This window comes from Heteronotia binoei, chromosome 12 (assembly GCF_032191835.1).
Source record: "Heteronotia binoei isolate CCM8104 ecotype False Entrance Well chromosome 12, APGP_CSIRO_Hbin_v1, whole genome shotgun sequence".
Taxonomy (NCBI): domain Eukaryota; kingdom Metazoa; phylum Chordata; class Lepidosauria; order Squamata; family Gekkonidae; genus Heteronotia; species Heteronotia binoei.
Genome location: NC_083234.1, coordinates 7,855,067 through 7,867,720, shown reverse-complemented (window position 1 = coordinate 7,867,720; position 12,654 = coordinate 7,855,067). Strand labels below are relative to the sequence as shown.

Below are 12,654 nucleotides of genomic sequence, written 5' to 3'. Positions count from 1 at the left end.
AATATATATGATTTCTAAATGTGAAATAATATAATTAGATCAGTGTCTTCAAGCTCCTTCGAAAGTGAGGGGGCCAGGCACACCTCGCTGGGGAGGTTGTTCCGTTATTGGGGGGCTGCCACTGAAAAGACCCTGTCTGGTGTGTCTTTTCTGTGGATCTGAAGATTTCCACAGCCATTTCTAATTTGTCTTTACCATATACTGCCCTTGCCTGGTGTGATACAGAATGCGCACAGCTAAGGCACTTATCCTTTTGAACAGTGTCTTGCACACAGCAGGGCAACGTAACGCCTCTAACGGCACGCCTGCTTCTGTTGGTTGGTGCATGCTGCTGGGCCTGCATGTCTGCTAAGGACTTTCCTCTGAATCTGATTTGGCAGGATCTTCGAGGTGCCTGCAAGCGGTGGCAACTCCTTGCCAGTGGTGCGTGCCTCCGCCACAGCTTCCTACTCTGCTAGGGTTGCCAAGTCCAATTTAAGAAATATCTGGGGACTTTGGGGGTGAAGCCAGGAGACATTAGGGGTGGAGCCAAGATCAAGGCTGTGACAAGCATAATTGAACTCCAAAGGGAGTTCTGGCTATTACATTTAAAGGGACGGCACACCTTTTCAATGCCTTCCTTCCATAGGAAACAATGAAGGACAGGGGCACCTTCTTTTGGGGCTCAGAGAAATGGACCCCCTGGTCCAATATTTTTGAAACTTGGGGGGTATTTTGGAGAGCACTACAAGGAGGCACTGTCCCCCCCCACCCATGGCACCCTCTCCCCTGTATTTAGACACCTACTGAGCAAGCTTCTTCCTCAAGCACCAGCCAAAATCCCTCTAAGTCTCGGACTTTTTCTCTGTCCTGACTGTCCCCCTGGGGGGCGGACAGTGGCTCAGTGGTAGAGCATCTGCTTGGTAAGCAGAAGGTCCCAGGTTCAATCCCCAGCATTTCCAAATCAAAAGAGCCCAGGCAAGTAGGCGTGAAAAACCTCAGCTTGAGACCCTGGAAAGCTGCTGCCAGTCTGAGTAGACAAGATTGACTTTGATGGCCCCAGGGTCTGATTCTGTAGAAGGCAGCTTCCTATGTTCATATTAGGGGAGGGACGGTGGCTCAGTGGTAGAGCATCTGCTTGGTAAGCAGAAGGTCCCAGGTTCTCAATCCCTGGCATCTCCAACTCAAAAGGGTCCAGGCAAATAGGTGTGAGAAACCTCAGCTTGAGACCCTGGAGAGCTGCTGCCAGTCTGAGTAGACAAGACTGACTTTGATGGACCGAGGATTCTGTAGAAGGCAGCTTCATATGTTCATATTAGGGGAGGGATGGTAGCTCAGCGGTAGAGCATCTGCTTAGTAAGCAGAAGGTCCCAGGTTCAGTCCCCAGTATCTCCAACTCAAAAGGGTCCAGGCAAGTAGGCGTGAGAAACCTCAGCTTGAGACCCTGGAAAGCTGCTGCCAGTCTGAGTAGACAAGACTGACTTTGATGGACCCAGGGTCTGATTCTGTAGAAGGCAGCTTCATATGTTCATATTAGGGGAGGGACGGTGGCTCAGTGGTAGAGCATCTGCTTGGTAAGCAGAAGGTCCCAGGTTCTCAATCCCTGGCATCTCCAGCTCAAAAGGGTCCAGGCAAATAGGCGTGAGAAACCTCAGCCTGAGACCCTGGAGAGCTGCTGCCAGTCTGAGTAGACAAGACTGACTTTGATGGACCCAGGGTCTGATTCTGTAGAAGGCAGCTTCATATGTTCATATTAGGGGAGGGACGGTGGCTCAGTGGTAGAGCATCTGCTTGATAAGCAAAAGGTCCCAGGTTCAATTCCTGGCATCTCCAACTCAAAAAGGTCCAGGCAAATAGGCATGAAAAACCTCAGCTTGAGACCCTGGAGAGCCGTTGCCAGTCTGAGCAGACAATACTGACTTTGATGGACCCAGGAGGGTCTGATTCCTAGAAGGCGGCTTCATCTGTTCATCCTCCTCTTGTTTGGAAAACCCCTGTGCTTCCACCTTCCTCCCTTTCCTAAGGCCAGGCTGAGATCTAGCAGCAGGATGAATGGCCAGTTCTCGTCACCAGCAGCAGCCCCTCCTCCTTGGGCGGGGAAGGGAGGGGGGCGGGGAAAGGAAGAGAGAGCCCAGACCCTGACCATGCGAAATGCTTCACCCGGATCTGGACTCCAGCATTTGTCCATCTTGTGCCCAGCAGAGGAGCAAAGGAGGAGAAATCTGGTGAGCTAGGAGAAAACGTTTGCCTTTTCTACCCCATCTAGAATGCAATCCCAGAAACAGACAGATAGTGGCACGAAGAGGTATGGGGGACTGGAGGGGGAGGAGGGCCGGAGAGCAAGCACAGAAAGGGGGGAGCCGACAGCGAACTCGTCCACGAACCTGACGCAAAGTTCAATCCGTCACCAGCAACGAGGGTTGCCAAGTCCAATTCAAGACATATCTGGGGACTTTGGGGGTGGAGCCAGGAGACTTTGGGGGTGGAGCCAGGGTGCGACAAGCATCATTGAACTCCAGAGGGCGCTCTGGCCATCCCATTTCAAGGGACCGCACACCTTTTTAAAAATGCCTTCCCCCCATTAGAAATAATGAAGGAGAGGGGCACCTCCTTTTGGGGGCTCATAGAATGGGACCCGCTGGTCCAATCCTTTTGAAACTTGGAGGGTGTTTTGAGGAGAGGCGCAGGACGCTAGGCTGAAAATTTGGAGCCTCTACCTCAAAAAACAGCACCCCCCCCCAAAAAAAGGCCCAGATACCCACGGATCTATTCTCCATTGTTCCCTATGGGAATTGGTCTTTCTAGCAAATAATGGAGTGTGAAGCAGGCGTCCCTGCCCCCCCTGCTTTCTGATGACCCTTTCTGATCCCCTGCCCCCCCACACACACACACTTGGGGTTTGGCAACCGTACTAGCAGCAAACTGCAGCTCCTCCCCTCTGCATGCTCTCTGCAAAAAGGGTTTTTTCCCCCCAGCATCGCCTGCTTGCTCTGAAGCAGCACGTTTGCAAGCTGCAAGTTAACTGGAGCAAAGGGCAGGGTTTGATGCCGCAGCGACCGCAAGGTACCGTAGCTGTTTCGCGAGGGGGGCCAGCAGCCGTTGCAAACCACGGCAGACAAGCTCCGATGATGTGTGGGGGGAGGTGAGAACAACGACCGAAAGGTGCATCCAAGCGGGCAGCCCTGTTGCTCTGAAGCAGAGCTGAGGAAAGCAGGAGTCGAGTGGCACCTTTAAGACCAACCAATTTTGATTCAGAACGGAAGCTTCCGCGTGCTCTCTTAAGCGCGCTTCATCAGAAGAGGGGCTCAAGTCCTGTGAGGAAAGGTTGAAGGAGCTGGGGATGTTTAGCCTGGAGGGGAGGCGGCTGAGAGGTGATAGGATCACCATCTTCAAGTATCAACAGAAGTATGGTGTCCACATCACGAGTTGTGATGGTATCGCTTTACTCTGCTCTGGTAAGACCTCACCTGGAGTATTGTGTTCAGTTTTGGGCACCACAATTTAAGAAGGATATGGAGGAGGGCGACGAAGATGGTAAGGGGTCTGGAGACCAAGTCCTATGAGGAAAGGTTGAAGGAGCTGGGGATGTTTAGCCTGGAGAGGAGGCAGCTGAGAGGTGATAGGATCACCATCTTTAAGTACTACTTGAATGGCTGTCACATAGAGGATGGTGTGGAATTGTTTTCTGTGGCCCCAGAAGGTCGGACCAGAACCAATGGGTTGAAATTAAATCGGAAGAGTTTCCGGCTCAACATTAGGAAGAACTTCCTGACTGTTAGAGCGGTTCCTCAGTGGAACAGGCTTTCTCGGGAGGTGGTGGGCTCTCCTTCCTTGGAGGTTTTTAAACAGCGGCTAGATGGCCATCTGACAGTGATGAAGATCCTATGAATTTAGGGGGAGGTGTTTGTGAGTTTCCTGCATTGTGCAGGGGGTTGGACTAGATGACCCTGGAGGACCCTTCCAACTCTAGGATTCTATGAAAGCAACTTTAACTTTAAATGCAGCGATTTAAAGAGAGAAATGCCTTCTGCAAGCCAGTCGATGGGGCTGTGGGGGCTTCAAGAGTCACACATTATATGTAAAAGAGCCACATGTGGCTCCCAAGCCGCAGTTTGACCACACCTGGTCTGGAGCTTCATTATCAGTTGCAATTCAGCAGTCTCTCTAATCTTGCTTTGAAATCCCTTTGTAGAAGAAGAAGAAGATATTGGATTTATATCCCGCCCTCCACTCCGAAGAGTCTCAGAGCGGCTCACAATCTCCTTGCCCTTCCTCCCCCACAACAGACACCCTGTGAGGTGGGTGGGGCTGGAGAGGGCTCTCACAGCAGCTGCCCTTTCAAGGACAACCTCTGCCAGAGCTATGGCTGACCCAAGGCCACGCTAGCAGCTGCAAGCGGAGGAGTGGGGAATCAAACTTGGTTCTCCCAGATAAGAGTCCACGCACTTAACCACTACACCAAACTGGTTCTCCATTTTGTAAGAGAACTGCTTCTCTTAGGTCAGCACCTGAATGTCCTGGAAGCTTCAAATTCCCCCCCTGGTTTTTGATGTAGTATTAATGTTAGTGTTATGTCCATTTATTTTTTTGCATCCTCCTAAGCCCCTTGGAGACCTAGATTTTCTGTCTCATTATTAATGGTGGTATCTCCACATTTCCTAAAGGTAAAGGTAGTCCCCTGTGCAAGCATCAGTCGTTTCTGACTCTGGGGTGACGTTGCATCACACTGTTTTCACGGCAGACTTTTTTGCAGGGTGGTTTGCCATTGCCTTCCCCAGTCATCTACGCTTTCCCCCCCAGCAAGCTGGGTACTCATTTGACCGACCTCGGAAGGATGGAAGGCTGAGTCAACCTGGAGCCAGCTACCTGAACCCAGCTTCTGCCGGGATCAAATTCAGGTCGTGAGCAGAGAGTTTAGGACTGCAGTACTGCAGCTTTACCACTCTGCGCCACATTTCCTACCCCTCTGCATATCACACCTACTTAAATCAAGAGTGCTATTGTCATTCACTTACAATTGCCACTCTTGGCATCTTCATAAAGTTTATATCTCCAGTATAGTTTATGACACGCATGAGCCGGCCTAACAAAGTGACATTTATGTCAGATTCGGCCCTCATAAAAAATGAGTTTGACACCCCTGGTGTAGTTATTTTCATGGGATTTTTTTCATATGAGGTAGGTACAAGGCAGAGGGTACCGAAAGACACTTTCCTGGAGGCAGGCCGGTAATGCTTTTATCTGCATCTTTATCAGTACTCAAGCATCAGCACAGCAAGCTGAGAGAACTCGCCGGAAACAGGTGAGTCCCCCCAACTTCCCCGCAAAAAACTGCTCGCTGGGGGACGGGCAGTGATGTCTGACTAGAACACAGCTTGTTTTGTGATCTCTGCTCAAAGCCAGGCAGGGTTCATGGGCTAAACCCCAGCCCCCACCCTGTTTAATCCACGGAGGGCACAAGCGAAACCATTTTGGAAGCATGGAAGATGTGGAGTCTCCTTTAATTAGTGGACTCAAGGTCTCCCGGCTTCTGCACTGAGGCTACCACCAAACATGTCCCGAAAACGCTGGTTGGAAAATTGAGTACTCTGCCTGCCCAATTACTCTTTGTAAATATTTTCAAATGGATCTTGCAGAAAAAACCCAGCAGGAACTCATTTGCGCATTAGGCCACACCCCCTGATGGCACCATTGTTTCACACTTTTTTTTTGTAGAAAAAGCCCAGCAGGAACTCATTTGCACATTAGGTCACACCCCCTGATGGCACCATTGTTTCACACAGGTCTTTTTTTTTGTAGAAAAAGCCCAGCAGGAGCTCATTTGCACATTAGGTCACACCCCCTGGTGGCACCATTGTTTCACACTTTTTTTTTGTAGAAAAAGCCCAGCAGGAACTCATTTGCACATTAGGCCACACCCGCTGATACCATTGTTTCACACAGGGGTTTTTTTTGTAGAAAAAGCCCAGCAGGAACTCATTTGCACATTAGGCCACACCCGCTGATACCATTGTTTCACACAGGTCTCTTTTTTTGTAGAAAAAGCCCAGCAGGAACTCATTTGCACATTAGGCCACACCCCCTGATGGCACCATTGTTTCACACAGGTCTTTTTTTTTGTAGAAAAAGCCCAGCAGGAGCTCATTTGCACATTAGGTCACACCCCCTGGTGGCACCATTGTTTCACACTTTTTTTTTGTAGAAAAAGCCCAGCAGGAACTCATTTGCACATTAGGCCACACCCGCTGATACCATTGTTTCACACAGGGGTTTTTTTTGTAGAAAAAGCCCAGCAGGAACTCATTTGCACATTAGGCCACACCCGCTGATACCATTGTTTCACACAGGTCTCTTTTTTTGTAGAAAAAGCCCAGCAGGAACTCATTTGCACATTAGGCCACACCCCCTGATGGCACCATTGTTTCACACAGGTCTTTTTTTTTGTAGAAAAAGCCCAGCAGGAGCTCATTTGCACATTAGGTCACACCCCCTGGTGGCACCATTGTTTCACACTTTTTTTTTGTAGAAAAAGCCCAGCAGGAACTCATTTGCGCATTAGGCCACACCCCCTGATGGCACCATTGTTTCACACAGGGGTTTTTTTTGTAGAAAAAGCCCAGCAGGAACTCATTTGCACATTAGGCCACACCCGCTGATACCATTGTTTCACACAGGTCTTTTTTGTAGAAAAAGCCCAGCAGGAACTCATTTGCACATTAGGTCACACCCCCTGGTGGCACCATTGTTTCACACTTTTTTTGTAGAAAAAGTCCAGCAGGAACTCATTTGCACATTAGGCCACACCCCCTGATGGCACCATTGTTTCACACAGGTCTTTTTTTGTAGACAAAGCCCAGCAGGAACTTATTTGCATATTAGGTCACACCCCCTGACACTGAGCCAGCCGGAACTGTGTTCCTGTGCATTCCTGCTCAAAAAAAGCCCTGGATCTTACTCAGAACATTATTTTAAAGTTGTCTTATTAGCTTCTATAAGGAACTGGAACTTTATTTCCTTGCTATCTCACTTTGGCGACCCTGGAGAATCCTAACAAGATTGATTGCTCTTTGTTAAAGGAAATACTTCCCTTCTTCCAAGATAAAGCTTTCTTTTTTTTGCTTCTCAATTGCACTAAGTAACGTAAATCCAACATTTAAAAGAACTAACTGGATATAAGTAATTATCTGGATCTTACCAGCTTTTTTTCAGCAGTTGTTCCCCCCTCCTTGTACCATTCTGCAGCTTCTCTTTGGTTGATCTTTTGAGTGAACCAGAATATTGTTGAACAAGTTTTGGAAGACTGCCACTTTCTGCTGTTTGGCCTTTAACTTCTGTACTGTTTTTTGTTTCTGTCTTTTTTCATCAACAAGATGGAATAAACAGGGGTCATTTTGTAGAAAAAGAGGTGCTGGAGCTCATTGGCACAACTCATTTGCATATGCCACACACCCCTGACATCACCAGAGGCTGTACTAAATTATATCAGCTCAGCATCTACCTTAAAATGCTTCTTGAATTAGAATTGTCCCATCATACTTTTAAAATTACTGTCTCCTACGTGGCCACAGTGGCATGATGGAAGATTTCTGTCTCTGCTTTATATGTTTCGGTTATTTCCCCATTTTTTGTGGGGGGAAATATTAGAAAGTTTGTCAAATCTTAGACTTCAGCAAAAGTCTCACCGGGGGGGGGTGTGTTGAACAATGGAGCCCAGAAGCAAGTATTGGGAGGGTGGGGGATGGTAAGCAAGAAAGAGCACAATGAAATTTAGAGATTCTGGAGCTCCACTCCTATGAGCTCCTGCCCAAAATAAGACCTGGGAATCAACCACCTCCACCTTTTTTCACCTTTTCTTTCCCCAAAGCGTCATTTGGATTTTATATTACTTCTTTATGTTTGACTATTTTCTGATCACAAATTGGGTCGTAGTAGAGTATTCGAAAAGCCTGTGCTTTTTTTTCATGTGGATTATAACTTTTTGACAAGAACATATGAAAGGATATTATAGCGTTGGAGAAAGTCCAGAGAAGGGCAACTAGAATGATTAAAGGGCTGGAGCACTTTCCCTATGAAGAGAGGTTGAAACGCTTGGGGCTCTTTAGCTTGGAGAAACGTCAACTGCGGGGCGACATGATAGAGGTTTACAAGATAATGCATGGGATGGAGAAAGTAGAGAAAGAAGTCCTTTTCTCTCTTTCTCACAATACAAGAACTCGTGGGCATTCGATGAAATTGCTGAGCAGACGGGTTAAAACGAATAAAAGGAAGTACTTCTTCACCCAAAGGGTGATTAACATGTGGAATTCACTGCCACAGGAGGTGGCGGCGGCCACAAGCATAGCCACCTTCAAGAGGGGTTTAGATAAAAATATGGAGCAGAGGTCCATTAGTGGCTATTAGCCACAGTGTGTGTGTATATATAAACTTTTTTGCCACTGTGTGACACAGAGTGTTGGACTGGATGGGCCATTGGCCTGATCCAACATGGCTTCTCTTATGTTCTTATGTGCTGATTCGCAATCCTTTTTCATATTGATTACGTCTTTTGTCATTTTGTGCCTTCTCACTTGGATTATGCATAATCGGCAGAATATTGGCATACAGAAGGATATGAAATAACTACTTACTTAACAGTCTTTCTCCGTATTGACTACTTCTTGTACCATCCGTGGAATATTGTAACTTCTTTTAGATCCAGGTGGGCAGCCGTGTTGGTCTGAAGCAACAGAACAACGTAGGAGTCCAGTAGCGCCTTTAAGACCCACAAAGTTTTATTCAGAATGGAAGCTTTCGTACGCATGCACACTTCGCCAAACAATGGAATGCGGCACAGTGAGCAGAGCTACATAAAACTGGTGGGCAGTGGTTAAGAATGCAAAGTGGGACAGAGTTAGAATCCAGCGGCAAAATAGTGAAATGAACAAATGGAAAGGACATTTGGTCTGGATAGCATTTGCATAGGAAAGCAACAAAGGCAGTAACTTCAGAATTGGAGGATGTTGGTGAGAATGTCATATTTATTTTTATTTTATTTACAGAGCAATAAATGCAGTAATTCCGGCACTGCCCGCTCCCTTCTTTTGCTACTGCCTTTCTCTAGTCAAAGATAGAAAAACCAAGAGTGGGCCATCAAAAAATTCACAAAATGTTACAAGTTGCCAGTAAACATCGGTATATTGAAACATAATCATAGTGAATAAAAAGGTAGTCCCCTGTGCAAGCACCAGTCGTTTCCGACTCTGGGGTGACGTCGCATCACAACGTTTTCACGGCAGATTTTTTTTACGGGGTGGTTTGCCACTGCCTTCCCCGGTCATCTACACTCCCCCCCCCCAGCAAGCTGGGGACTCATTTGACCAACCTCGGAAGGATGGAAGGCTGAGTCGACCTCGAGCCGGCTACCTGAAACTCCAGCTTCTGCCGGGGATTGAACTCAGGTCGTGAGCAGAGAGTTCGCACGGCAGTACTGCAGTCCGTTGTGAAAACATTGTAAAAGCAACGCCACCCCAGAGTTGAAAATGACTGGTGCTTGCACAGGGGACTACCTTTTTTTTTAACTGCAGCTTTACTACTCTGCGCCACGGGACAGCTAATCATAGTGAATGCAAACAATAAATAGAATTGGCGGTCACAATTCAAATACAAGTAGTGGGGAATAGAAATAACAGTTCTAAACACCTAAACACGTTCTTCAATAATAACAACCAAGCAGGTCTTTTGGACTCTACTATACGAAGGAGCACAGAGGAGTCTCTTGTTGAATTTGTTATTACTGCAGAAGAACGTTTAGGTTTTTAGAATTGTTACTTCTGTTCTTCTCTGCCCTCTGGAGAGCCAGTTTGGTGTCGTGGTTAAGTGTGCGGACTTTTATCTGGGAGAACCGGGTTTGATTCCCCACTCCTCCACTTGCACCTGCTAGCATGGCCTTGGGTCAACCATAGCTCTGGCAGAGGTTGTCCCTGAAAGGGCAGCTGCTGTGAGAGTCCTCTCCAGTCCCACCCACCTCACAGAGTGTCTGTTGTGAGGGAGGAAGGTAAAGGAGATTGTGAGCCACTCTGAGACTCTTCGGAGTGGAGGGCGGGATATAAATCCAATATCATCTTCTTCTTCTTCTGCCGTCTCTATCGATTTCTGGGTAGGCTTGCAAGGTCCAACTCAAGAAGTATTTGGGGATTTTGGAGCCAGGAGCAAGACTGTGACAAACACCACTGAACTCTGAAAGGAGTTTTGGCCATCACATGTAAGTAGTCTGCATGCCTCTTAAATGCCTTCCCTCCATCGGAAATAATAGAGGATAGGGGCAGCTTCTTTGGGGGCTCATAGAATTGAACCCCCTGGTCCAATCTTTTTGAAACTTGGAGGGTTTTTTGAGGAGAGGCACCAGATGCTATGCTGAAAGTTTGGTGCCTCTACAGCAGCCCCACCCCCGGAGCTCTAGATACCCACAGATCAATTCTCTATTATACCCTGGGAACCAGTCTCCATAGGGTATAATGGAGTGCCCTGCTGAAATGCTGCCTCCCCACTTTCTGATAACCCTGAAGCAGGGGGAATCCCCTGCCCTGGAAGGTGGACTACATGGCACTATACCCCACTCAAGTCCTTCCTCTCGTCTTCCCAAACCTCACCCTCCTCATCCAAATACAAACTGGGTGATCCTAACTGAGATTGAATCAAGGCAGTTGGCAGGCCTTGAATTCAGTGGCAGCTTAGAGGGGCGCAGCTCCTGAACCTTTCTGAGGGTTCCCCCTCCTCCTCCCCACCTACCTACTTTGTCCATTGAATAGTAGGTGCAGCTGCATAACAATCCCTGGATGAGCTCCACTATCTATTTTTCTACAAAACGACCCCTGGCAGTTGGTAAGATCTGTGAATCTTTGGAACGTTCAGCCTCCCAGGAGTCTTTTGCTTTTTCCCAGCACAATCATCAGAATGCCCGCATCACTTGGTTCTCACGTTTGTGACCGCTGCTTTCAGGCGACCCGTACCTCTCCACTCCAGCGATATATTCCCTTCCTACTGCCTTTAATGGCCGAAAGTTCTCCGGGGGGTAGGGTGTTTGCGTCTGTGGCAGGAACAAGGGTATGTATGGAGAGGGAAATTCGCACCTGATGCGGGCAGGGAGGTTCCAAAACGCATACACCTTTCTTATGCCAAGTTGGACTCTGATGTTTCTGGACAGTTGGGAACAAAGGCGTTCCTAGAGGTTTTGGCGCAAAAGCCAGGGAAATTGCAAAAGGCAATGGAAGGAAAATGGGAGAAGGACAATAGGAAATGGCTCTTCTCAAACGTCCTGCGGCAGTTTGAGAACTGGGGATGCTTAGTGTGGAAGCAGTCAAGAATTCACGTGGGGGAGGTGAGGGTACATAATAATAATGCATAGCCTCATGATTCACGGTTACGTGCAAGTAGCATTCAAAATACATCACCACCACCAAGCGATTTCAAACAAAGAAGGCGGAGGAACAGGCTTGTGTGCCCTTCTGCCAGTTTGGTGTAGTGGTGAAGTGTGTGGACTCTTATCTGGGAGAACCGGGTTTGATTCCCCACTCCTCCACTTACAGCTGCTGGAATGGCCTTGGGTCAGCCATAGCTCTCACAGAGTTGTCCTTGAAAGGGCAGCTGCTGTGAGAGCTCTCTCAGCTCCACCCACTTCACAGGTGCCTGTTGTGGGGGGAGAAGATTGCAAGCCGCTCTGAGTCTCTGATTCAGAGGGAAGGGTGGGGTATAAATCTGCAGTCATCTTCTTCTTCTTTGGTCGGTGTTCAAATCTGCCCCCAAACCTTCACCTCCCATTTGCTATTCAAACTCTATCATCAGCCGTCTGTGTCAAGCATGGTAGAATTCCATTGGTAATTGATTGTTTTAGGGTCCTCCATAAAGCTGGTCTGTGAAATACCATGGAGGACCAAGGTCTATTAACTCTGCTATTCTTCCCCCCTCCCCCATCGTACTTTATTGCTTGCAAAGTAGAAGTAGAGAGAAACGAAACTAACTGGAGGAAGAGTAATTAGCACCTTCCCATACATTCCTGTTAGGGAGTGTGACACATCTGGGGAAAGCAAGGACGGAGTCTTGATAACGCCATGAGAACGTAGACATTTATGATAGTTTATGTGTGAGAGCGCATCCCTCGCCCCCACCTTTTGGAATCCTTTTGAAGTAAGCCTTAAAAGTATTGTATCCATGTATCTTTAGCATCACTCTCAAGAATCTGTTACACTGAAAGTATGGGTCTATCAATAAACGTAGTTTTGTATCAAACTTGACTCGTCATTGAAACCGCATGCTTGAGAGTCTGGTCATGAAGACCTTTTAGAAACCTAAACTTCTTTCTTATGGAAAAGAAACCTTATTTTATTTCATTTCCCCATTCTGTGAAAAATCAGAGCGTTTCCTTTAGAACTCTTTTAAAAGTTTGAAGTGTATCTCAGCTGGCAAAGGTTTCTCTCTCTCTCTCTGGCCCGATTCCTGATTCTTAGATAAGTTGGCATTGTGAATTCGGCTAATCATTAAGCTGTTCTTGCTTCCCAGAGACCACATCTGATTCCTGTCAGGAAAATTAAGCTGAAATTAAGCTATTATGATGGCGTAAGTGCGGTCCTTGGCCCTCCTACACTTCTCAGTCCAGCTCCTCAAAGTGCTTGTTGAAATCTTTTAGAGCAGGGGTGTCAA

At 47.5% G+C, this 12,654-nt stretch overlaps 1 protein-coding gene across 1 annotated transcript in view; it reads left to right on the top strand.

The window, feature by feature from the left end:
* Window positions 1–2,140: 2,140 nt before the first annotated feature.
* LOC132580334 (carotenoid-cleaving dioxygenase, mitochondrial-like) overlaps window positions 2,141–12,654 on the top strand; it is a 45,813-nt gene continuing 35,299 nt past the window's right edge. The window contains 1 exon segment of the mRNA XM_060251067.1: window positions 2,141–2,204. The gene's annotated coding sequence lies outside the window, so the exon portion shown is untranslated.